General features: G+C 35.3%; 1 protein-coding gene across 4 annotated transcripts in view; it reads left to right on the forward strand.

Annotated features, from left to right (window-relative positions):
• Positions 1-12285, forward strand: part of nvd (cholesterol 7-desaturase nvd) — a 368336-nt gene that overhangs the window by 171187 nt on the left and 184864 nt on the right. The gene's annotated exons all lie outside the window — the stretch shown is intronic.

Below are 12285 nucleotides of genomic sequence, written 5' to 3' on the forward strand. Positions count from 1 at the left end.
ATCGTTTAGTTGAGTATAGTCCTTTAAGTGGGTTAGTTCAAAGAATTGTCTATCATATATCAACCACATAAAATGGAGAAAGATCTAGTTGCAATTGATGTACAAGGATTTTTGATAACAACGACAAGTTGTCTTTAGCAAAGAAAATAAGTTTAACAATAATTTCGTTATACAACCTCCATTTGATTTCACTCGTCTTAATAACAAGTCCCGAACAACTGCTCTCTGGCTCACCAAAAACCATCATAAAATATTTTGGAACGATGGAATAAACAACTTTAAGCAAACAAGAAAATATATTAAACAAATCACTGCGGGAAAGGTGGTTTTATGCAAGGGAATTGAAAAGAAACGTTTTCTAGAAATCTTTCTCAGATTACCGCACATAAGAGATGCTGAGGAATTGGGTTGCCCACCATTAAACACCGTAAACATAAACCAATTCCCATTTTGCTCAATACATATTAAAAGCGGTATTTGTGCTCTTAATAAGGCGCACAATATTTTAAATTTTTGCAATGGAACTATGGTCTAACACTTATTCATATACAATGGATAACAGACAAAGTGGATTAATAAATTAACAAAAATCTTAACCTTAAATTTACAAATAAAAAATAAATAAAACAATAAAAATATATTTGAAATTAAAATTAACATTTTTTTTTATTTGGGGGATGGGTGTTTGTTTTCAGATATTTCTTTCAGGTCAAAAAGTTAAAAAAAAAAAATAAAAATATACTTGAATTTAAAATTTGTATCTTCTTTTGTTTGGGGGATGGGTGATTTTTTCAGCTATTTCTTTCAGGTCAAAAAGTTAAAAAAATAAAAATATACTTGAATTTAAAATTTACATATTCTTTTTGTTATTGGGGTGGGAGTTTGTTTCTCAGTGGCAAGCAAAGGGATCCATTTTCAAGGGTGCTTGCTTTCAGCTGTTTCTTTTGGACGTGACAACAGCCCGTGACATTCTATTACGTACCCGTGTGAGCACCACACTTTCTTAATCTAAGCAAAGGACACCCGGCACACCCCAGTAATTTCTCCCCCATTAACTAGGATAACCCAAATATATCGCTATGATCACCTGCCACCCCCCAGTAACTTCTCACCCGCTTAACAAGATTCCGTCCCCTCGTTTCACCCTATTTTTCTAACTTCTCCCACGTTCGATCCCGTCAACCTACTCGTCAACCACTTAAGCAGAATGCCTCCCCTCTTTTCACCCCATTTCCTAGATACAAAAGCTGGATATAACTATTGTGGACCCTAATTTACGATCACCCGTCACACCCCAGTAACTTCTTCCCACTTAATAAGAGCCCCGATTTCTTAAACGAAATTCGGGGGGGGGCGAATTCCTGAATACAATTCCTAGATATAAGCAACTTATCACCCTAATTAACGATCACCCGTCACACCCCAGTAATATCCCCCCCGATTAATCTGGACCGAATTTCGGGATTCCTGATTCCTGAATACAAATCCTAGATACAAAAGCTGGATATAACTATTGTGGACCCTAATTAACGATCACTCGTCACGCACCCATTAACTTTAATTACCCCCCACACCTGTCACATTGTCCTGATTTATTACCCTAATTAGCATAATTAATTACCTCCCCGTCCACTTTTGTATCCAGCCTTTGTATCCAGAACTCTCATATATATAGTGACATATCCATAGTTCCACATAACTCTATGCACATGTTCATACGCCCACACACTTACACACACATACACCACTCCAGAATTCACCCTTCAGATAACCTTAGTTCGCCACCAGCCAATATTTAATTGCAAATGTACCCAGGCTTTAGACTAAACATCCAGAACGAATCAAATTACATTATCAGTTCGTTCCCACACTTTTCGGACCCTCAGTGGAAAATTACCATGAGAAAGAATCCCCAAAAGATTTAGACTAATCAATCGGATTGAGTCGCCGATGCATTATCAATCAACAATCCAAAGGGCAATTTTAAAACTCACTCAATTAAAGCTAACTCTACTCATAGAAAGTTCTAAAGCTCAGAACCGAGGTATGATCATCAAAGAAGTTTAAGCTAAGAAGCGAGTTCAGTTTGAGACTTGTCTAAAGACAGTCAGTGTTCTTCCAACTAAAAAAATATTGTAACCAGTTTAAAAATAAATAAAATAAAGTTTTTTTTTATATTAAACTTATGGTGCAAACATTTTATTGGCGCAGTCGGTAGGATCTTGAAGTCATTTTAAAAGTCATCGGTACTGATTAACTAAAGGATATTACTATACGACTAGTTTGTCCTGATCAGCGAAAAATCCGTGAATATATAAAACGACAAATATCGAGATCCGCTAAAGAATCTATGTGTAATTTTCGCACGCAGAAACTAAAATAAAAATCCAATTCGGTCAATACGCGCTTGAAATTTAAAAAGTGTCAATATTGAAAAAAAAATATAAAACATTAAACATGGCAAACCCACCAGTGCCTTACCCCCCTTAAATTTCCAAGCATCAACTTCCAATAATTCTCCGAATACACCTGTTAAAAGACAAAGAGAGAGTGACAGTGCACAGAATAGAATGGACGTAAATTTTCAGCAAACTGCCTCGGATACAGAAAGTGTTGCCCATATGTCAGAGTAATGATTAAAGGAAAACTTCTTAGAGTTATGATAGATACAGGGTCATCTATCAATATATTGACGCAGAATTTTGGAAATAATGAGGAACAAGATGAAAAATTAAAAGTATTCACAATAAATGGGCCAATGGAATTAAAAAAAGTATTACATTGGATCCATGTAAAATCTGTCCAGTTAGGCCTAGTACTCACTTCAATCAAAAAGGCACCGAAACGAAAATTTCTATACAAAAATGACAGGCGGAAAATTTCTTGATCAAAAATTTGTATGAAGATTTTCATTTCGTAGGCTTTTCGATTGAGGTGAGTACTAGGCATAACACTGGTGCCAGGCTCCTCTTAAAGCACAATAGTCTATCGCGGAGCTGGCTTGTCCTCTTACGAAAGTAAATTTGCCATCCGTATCTCCACTCATTTTGCCGTTTAGAATTGCCATATTTGTGGTTTCGCATAGATCTATTAGCTTAAGACCATTTCCATTCGCTGTTTTGTCGCAGGCTCTTCCAGTCTTGTTGATCCAGTCTCCGTTTCGATCTGGTGCTCTCCTGTCCTCGCATTCAAGTCGCCAACTATCATGACGTTGCCAATTGTTGAGTTCCTCGAAATCTTGCTTCCAGTGGTTGCAGTTCAGGTATACGGGCAGTATGGAAAGTTTGTTTTGGGCACAGGACAAGGATATTGTGGTAATTGTGGCATTGTTGTGTTGTAAAGCTGCAGCTTACTCCAGGGTCCATCTGTATGCTTATCCCGAGAACTTGTCGTCCCCTCGACCGCGTTGCGGGAATCCAGTGTAGCTTGTGGTTTGGAAAATACGTTTCATACTGGCCAAAGCTTCAAATATCAGGAATATTTCAAAAGTGTCTATAAAAGAGAAGAATTTACTAAAAATACGTTTATTTTGTATTCTAGCTATATTGTAAGCTACTATATTTAAACTAATTTTATTTACCGGGTTAGGGCCTTGGCTGCTGTACTGTTTTTTGTTTTTTTCTAGTTTTTTGGCAGTCTTGCCTTAGAGAGGACTTATGTCGTCTTGGTTTATTCCATACATCGCACTTAAATGGGCTGGTTGACTTTTGTGAATTAGTGTTTTTTCGGGGTTATAATGCACTTGCCTTGTATGTTAATTTCATCTTCCCGACCATTACTTTGATATATTTTATAAATTCAAAAGCGTGGAGATCACCAAGTGCTGCGGAAACTGTCATCGGAGTATTGTTCGCTTGTCAGAAGAGGTCTTTATTTTCCGATCTTCTCCCTGGTTTGGGTGAAATTGGCGGCGGTGTCCGACTCTTCAGATCCTTGCTGATCTATAGACGTCTCCTTATCGAGGACGGTAGAAGAGGAAAACGGGTTCTTATCCCCTGGTGGCATTGGACTCCGCGGGCTAGCCTCTACCGTCGGTATAAGACCATATTCTGTCTTGAACTTCTTCGTGCGCGACTGGTATTATTGTCGGCCGTATCTGAGAATCTGACTGCTTCTCCGTGGAGCTTTAGTTCTTTTTATACCGGTAGCTAGAGCTTTTATTTTTGCTTCCGGGTTCTTAGCTGATAGAATAATCAAAGCACGCTTTACAGCACATTGTTTCTCGTTCAGATAAATTAAAGGAGTCGAGAAAGCGCATTGGCTTTTACGAACAGTTTATTTCAGGGATTGTAATTTTTATGATTTTTAAAATAAAAATTATAAAATAATATTAATTTAATAATAATAATAAAATAATTTGTATAATAAAAATTGCAAAATAAGTCTTATTTTCAATTTTTAAAATTTAAATTTTAAATAAGAATATTATTCTCCAATTTTTTTTATAAAAATTGAAAACAATAATTGAATGCACATATCTTTTAAACCAATTGGTGTATTGCAAAATTATAAAAACAAGATTGCAATATAAGTCTTATTTTTAATTTTTATAATTTAAATTTTAAATAAGACTATTATTCTCCAATTTTTTTTATAAAAATCGAAAACAATAATTGAATGCACATATCTTTTGAACCAATTGGTATGTTGCAAAATTATAAAAACAAGATTTATCTTCGAGTCAATAACTTTCATACGACATACGACCATGTCCAAGGAAATTTTAAGGACTTAAAATGGACTTTAATGTTCTATATATGTAGCTTGTTCTGTGGAAGTTAAATGACGTAAAAAAACAATGTAGTACCAGAAAATCTAAATGATAAGATTAAATAGCCCAGTCGAAATGCAACTGTCCCTCTGTCTCTTTTTGCATAAACTAATAAAAAAATGAAAGCCGCAAATTTCAATTTCAATTTATTTTAAAATGTTTTCCCAACGCTACAAGTTAATAACCTATAATTAGTGCGATAGTGACACAGGACAAATTAGACATAAAAAAAAGATTTGACGTAGTTGTTTGGAAGCTTAAATGAAATTCTTAAAGTTACGCTTAATCATTAATGGTTAAAGAAAAAGGGTCGCTTTGTGTAATGGTGAAATGCATGCGCGGATCGACGGGGGGTGATATGGGTGATATATCACTCCCACTGGTGTGAAAAATTAAAGAAATTTTGGTATTCAATAAGTATGCAACCCCCCACAAATTCTGGATCCGCTACTGGTGTAATGTGATTTTTGACTTAAACTGCGTGGCGCTACTAATATTTTTTAAATGGTTTGTGAGCTGGTTCCATAGCTTTATTGCGTTTACAAAAACTGCCTTTCAGAAAGTAGAGATTAGTGTCTTATTTGAATGAAGTTATTTTCTCTTCTTCAGGAAGTGAATCTTAATGCTTCAAAGAGATAAGTTGGTTTCCTCGTGTAAATTATTTTATGCAGATATATTAAAACTCTCAGTTTCATCCAATCGGTCAAATTAAGTTCAAATATTTTATATGCGTAGCTTGTCACCTGGCCAAATCGACTTAGATTGAATATAAATCTTGCTATATAGTGACATATCCATAGTTCCACATAACTCTATGCACATGTCCATACGCCCACACACTTACACACACATACACCATCCCAGAATTCACCCTTCAGATAACCTTAGTACGCCACCAGCCAATATCTAATTGCAAATGTACCCAAGCTTTAGACTAAACATCCAGAACCTCAATGGAAAATTACCATGAGAAAGAATCCCGAAAAGATTTAGACTAAACAATCGGATTGAGTCGCCGGTGCATTATCAATCAACAATCCAAAGGGCAATTTTAAAACTCACTCAATTAAAGCTAACTCTACTCATAGAAAGTTCTAAAGCTCAGAACCGAGGTATGATCATCAAAGAAGTTTAAGCTAAGAAGCGAGTTCAGTTTGAGACTTGTCTAAAGACAGTCAGTGTTCTTCCAAGTAAAAAAATATTTTAACCAGTTTAAAATTAAATTAAATAAAGTTTTTTTTACATATTAAACTTATGGTGCAAATATTTTATTGGCGCAGCCGGTAGGATATTGAAGTCATTTTAAAAGTCATCGGTACTGATCAACTAAAGGATATTACTATACGACTAGTTTGTCCTGATCAGCGAAAAATCCGTCAATATAGAAACCGACAAATTTCGAGATCCGCTAAAGAATCTATGTGTAATTTTCGCACGCAGAAACTAAAATAAAAATCCAATTCGGTCAATACGCGCTTGAAATTTAAAAAAGTGTCAATATTGAAAACAAAATATAAACATGGCAAACCCACCAGTGCTACTGCAGTTGTCTGAGCTGCATCTGAATCAGCTTATCGGACAAATCAAAGAGCTACCTTATTTCGACGGCAACCCATCGGAATTAAGTCGCTATACTGCCAGAGTAGAGTACTTATTGCAACTTTACCCTACTCAAGATGTTCGCCAAACCCACATCATCTATGGAGCCATTGAGAGGACCATCGTCGATTCCGCGCAAGCAGTCATCGAGGAGGAAAAGTCGAATACATGGGGAACAGCAAAAGTGGCCCTAATTAAAGCTTTCAAGGATCACAGGCCATACGAGGACATCAAACAGCACGTTCGCGACACCCCATACCAAGGAAGCATCAGTAAGTTCGTAAACGAACTAAAATCCAGATCATCAAATGTACACAATATGTTAGAACTAGAATCAGATCCAACAGACAGGCTAATTTACACAAGCTCCTTAAACAAACCCATTAGGGATTGCATCGAAAGGAAACTTCCTGATAGATTGTATACTTCCTTGTCCAAAAAAGATATAACAACAATCTAAAAGAAGCAGCAATGATTCTAGGTCACTGGGATGCAGACCCTTTTGATAATTAAAAACCCAGGCGCAACGATAGTCGAAGGAATTCGGGAAATACACATCAAAATTATTATTATCAAAGGAACAATTCCCACTCCTATAGTTATCGAAGAAACAACAATAATAATTATTCAAGGAATAATAATAATTCAAATTCAACAACTTCTCAAAGTTCACCAAATAGAAATCAAATTCCCCCTCAAAATCAGGGAAATTATCAAGAGTGTAGGAGGAACTTAGATCAAGGTAGGGCCCAAAACCCCTTAAATTTCCAAGCATCAACTTCCAATAATTCTCCAAATGCTCCTGTTAAAAGACAAAGAGAGAGTGACAGTGCACAGAATAGAATGGATGTAAATTTTCAGCAAACTGCCTCGGATACAGAAAGTGTTGCCCATATGTCAGAGTAATGATTAAAGGAAAACTTCTTAGAGCTATGTCGATTGCTTAGATCCTTGTTTTGTGAATAGGCATATCGTGAACCTTGCAAGCTTCATCCAACTGATTAATTCCCTGATCTCCACGCTGTTATCGCTCTGCAAGCTTTGTACCGGGTCCACAATAGTTATATCCAGGAATGTGAAACTCAATCGGAAGAGAATCTATTAACTTATTAATAAGACCACTTCCACGTTTACGGTGTAAATAATGACTGATGTGATTATAAAAACGATTCCCCATTATATATTGTCTTTATTCATTGAAGATTTATCACGGAATAAACATATTTATAATAGGATGCGATTAATAAAGCAAAAAAATAACATTCTTGTTCGTAACATTGAGAACGTGAATAATGTTAAACAACCACCACGTCACAGTGAATTATTACCAAACACAATTAGAGCTCTTGTGGTTGGTCCATCCAACTGCGGGAAAACTAATGTAATTATCAGTCTAATTGAGAGTCCAAATGGTTTGAGATTTATAAATATATACGTGTTTTCAAAGAGTCTATACCAACCGAAATATGATTACTTGGAAAAGCTATTAAAACCGATTAAAGGTATGGGATATCATACATTCTCTTAGAATGAAACTGTTTTACCACCCACCGAAGCAAAAAATAATTCAATCATGATTTTCGACGATGTGGCTTGTGAGAAACAAGATAATATTCAATCATATTTCTGTATGGGTCGTCACAAAAATATTGATTCTTTTTATTTATGTCAAACATATACACGGATATCAAAACATCTTATTATTATGTTTAAACAGGATGATTTAAATATGCGACACATATTTCGGGATCATATCATCCCTGACATGAATTATGAGATATTTACGAAAATTTGTCAAAACTGTTGGGTGGATAAATATGGATTTTTATTTATAAGTAAGGATGACAATATTGATAAGGGACGATATAGAAAAGGATTTGACCAATTTATTCTTCTTTAATTTTAATATAAGTTTGGGTTGAACAACAGATTTCAAAATGGTTAGATCATTGACTCTATCAGTGAATGGAAATAGTTCCGTTATAAACACAGTTTATTTTCCACCAATTGAATTAATCGGGAAATATGAGTGTGCGCTAGTTGAGTTTAACATGTACAACTCAATTCCCAACGTGGATGTAAATAACAACCTCTTTCATATTGGTCATAAAGTTATTATTATTCCCACCGGCTCCTATGAACTCAACGATATTTCTCAATTTATTTACAACAAGTTAAAGGATTATACTTTAATAAGGAGAGGTCAATAGGTCATTTGATTGGTTTTAAGCAATATAGTGAGAGGCTCTTAAGTTGATAATATACCAAATCACATATTACATGAGTTTGCAATTTCGGTTCCACCGGGCTATAAAATGACTGTGACACCACACAATCTCATCTATTTACCTATTAACTGCAGAGAAATAAGTACTCTCTCAATACATATCGTTGATCAGAACGGAGATTTATTGAACTTGCGTGGTGAAAACGTAGCAATTCGCATACATATTCGCGCAATAGAATGATAATTTACAATAAAAGCAACGGTATACTTCATCAACCGCGCACTAGCAGTTGTAAAGCTAAAGGAACAGGATTAAATCGAAAGGGTCTTACATTAAAAAACAAATTGTTTTTAAAATCACTGGGCTTCAAAATTCAAATCTGATAATAATAATAATAAGAAGCATTTAAAATGAATGAAATTTTAAATGTTCGTGAGAGACCGTTTTCAGATGAAAGTATTTCGAAAAAGGAATATCATACATATTCCTCATATCATCAATCATTTAAAGCAAATGATGAAATGCGTATTCGTATTCAAAATCAGCACTTGTATGTACTCCCTCACGAAAGCTATCTTAATTTTCAAGGAGTTGTTAAGAGAGTAGCAGTCGATGGTACAAGCACCACTGATAATATCGATGTTTCGCAATAATTGTATTTCAAATTTTATTGATGAAATTAGATATGAAATAAATGGATACGAAATTGATAGAACACGGTTTGTTGGCATGAGCAGCACACTTAAAAATTATCTATCGGAAAGTCGTCAGGATAGTCGCAAACTTTTAAATGCTGGATGGAGTGGTGGAAATGATATTATTACAAAAGGTAATTTTAATTTCTCGCTACCCTTAAAAAATGTAATGGGGTTTGCTGATGCGGTTATTCCACTACATCGTTCGGATCATTCATTAGTACAATTTTTTCTCAGCCCATACGATTTTACGTAGGTGCGAGCAAGATCCGATTTACAGTAGCTCTAATAAATGAGCAAAATTGTACTTTTTAGATTCAATTTTGCTCATACAAAAAAAAATAAAATGGTGGCCTTCGGTTTTTAAAATTTTGCTCATTAATTGCTCATTGCAGCTGACATATATCTGTCTTGCTCGCACCTACGTAAAATCGTATAGGCTGAGAAAAAATTGTACTAATGAATGATCCGAACGATGTAGTGGAATAACCGCATGAGGATTATAGAAAAGTTTTACTGAATTGTAAGCATGAACTTGTACTTTTGCTGACAAAAAAATCTGGATGATGTATATGTTAAAAACAAAGGAAACCATACATATGTTTTGGAAATGACTAATATTAGCTGGAAAATCCCTCATGTAACACCCAGTGATGCTGCAAAAATTAAAATGTACGATATAATAAAGAGTGGCGTAAATTTACCGATAGCTTTCCGTAGTTGGGATACAACTACAATCAACACGTCTGGAACTTAAAGATAGGAAGTAATAGAGAACGACCGAGATTTGCCATTATAGCCTTCATGTTAAATGGAGAACTAATTACAAATAATTTATCCAACCTGAAATCCCACTTGAATTCAGAAACGTATCCATATGATGACTTAATTGTAAACTTTGAAAATGATAAATATGCTCACCTTTATGATATGTATGCAATGTTTCAAGAGAGTTATTACAACCGCCCAGCAGAACCATTTTTATCACCGGCAGAAGTTAAAAGTAAACCTATTATTGTAGTTGACCTTTCATATCAAAATGAAACAGGTAAATCGGGACCTATCGACGTGAGAATTTCAATCGATTTGAAAAAAGCAAACAATGAAAACACTGAAGCATATTGTCTCCTTATTCACGATCGTTTAGTTGAGTATAGTCCTTTAAGTGGGTTAGTTCAAAGAATTGTCTATCATATATCAACCACATAAAATGGAGAAAGATCTAGTTGCAATTGATGTACAAGGATTTTTGATAACAACGACAAGTTGTCTTTAGCAAAGAAAATAAGTTTAACAATAATTTCGTTATACAACCTCCATTTGATTTCACTCGTCTTAATAACAAGTCCCGAACAACTGCTCTCTGGCTCACCAAAAACCATCATAAAATATTTTGGAACGATGGAATAAACAACTTTAAGCAAACAAGAAAATATATTAAACAAATCACTGCGGGAAAGGTGGTTTTATGCAAGGGAATTGAAAAGAAACGTTTTCTAGAAATCTTTCTCAGATTACCGCACATAAGAGATGCTGAGGAATTGGGTTGCCCACCATTAAACACCGTAAACATAAACCAATTCCCATTTTGCTCAATACATATTAAAAGCGGTATTTGTGCTCTTAATAAGGCGCACAATATTTTAAATTTTTGCAATGGAACTATGGTCTAACACTTATTCATATACAATGGATAACAGACAAAGTGGATTAATAAATTAACAAAAATCTTAACCTTAAATTTACAAATAAAAAATAAATAAAACAATAAAAATATATTTGAAATTAAAATTAACATTTTTTTGTATTTGGGGGATGGGTGTTTGTTTTCAGATATTTCTTTCAGGTCAAAAAGTTAAAAAAAAAAATAAAAATATACTTGAATTTAAAATTTGTATCTTCTTTTGTTTGGGGGATGGGTGATTTTTTCAGCTATTTCTTTCAGGTCAAAAAGTTAAAAAAATAAAAATATACTTGAATTTAAAATTTACATATTCTTTTTGTTATTGGGGTGGGAGTTTGTTTCTCAGTGGCAAGCAAAGGGATCCATTTTCAAGGGTGCTTGCTTTCAGCTGTTTCTTTTGGACGTGACAACAGCCCGTGACATTCTATCACGTACCCGTGTGAGCACCACACTTTCTTAATCTAAGCAAAGGACACCCGGCACACCCCAGTAATTTCTCCCCCATTAACTAGGATAACCCAAATATATCGCTATGATCACCTGCCACCCCCCAGTAACTTCTCACCCGCTTAACAAGATTCCGTCCCCTCGTTTCACCCTATTTTTCTAACTTCTCCCACGTTCGATCCCGTCAACCTACTCGTCAACCACTTAAGCAGAATGCCTCCCCTCTTTTCACCCCATTTCCTAGATACAAAAGCTGGATATAACTATTGTGGACCCTAATTTACGATCACCCGTCACACCCCAGTAACTTCTTCCCACTTAATAAGAGCCCCGATTTCTTAAACGAAATTCGGGGGGGGGGGCGAATTCCTGAATACAATTCCTAGATATAAGCAACTTATCACCCTAATTAACGATCACCCGTCACACCCCAGTAATATCCCCCCCGATTAATCTGGACCGAATTTCGGGATTCCTGATTCCTGAATACAAATCCTAGATACAAAAGCTGGATATAACTATTGTGGACCCTAATTAACGATCACTCGTCACGCACCCATTAACTTTAATTACCCCCCACACCTGTCACATTGTCCTGATTTATTACCCTAATTAGCATAATTAATTACCTCCCCGTCCACTTTTGTATCCAGCCTTTGTATCCAGAACTCTCATATATATAGTGACATATCCATAGTTCCACATAACTCTATGCACATGTTCATACGCCCACACACTTACACACACATACACCACTCCAGAATTCACCCTTCAGATAACCTTAGTTCGCCACCAGCCAATATTTAATTGCAAATGTACCCAGGCTTTAGACTAAACATCCAGAACGAATCAAATTACATT

This window comes from Drosophila takahashii, chromosome 3L (genome assembly GCF_030179915.1).
Source record: "Drosophila takahashii strain IR98-3 E-12201 chromosome 3L, DtakHiC1v2, whole genome shotgun sequence".
Lineage (NCBI taxonomy): Eukaryota > Metazoa > Arthropoda > Insecta > Diptera > Drosophilidae > Drosophila > Drosophila takahashii.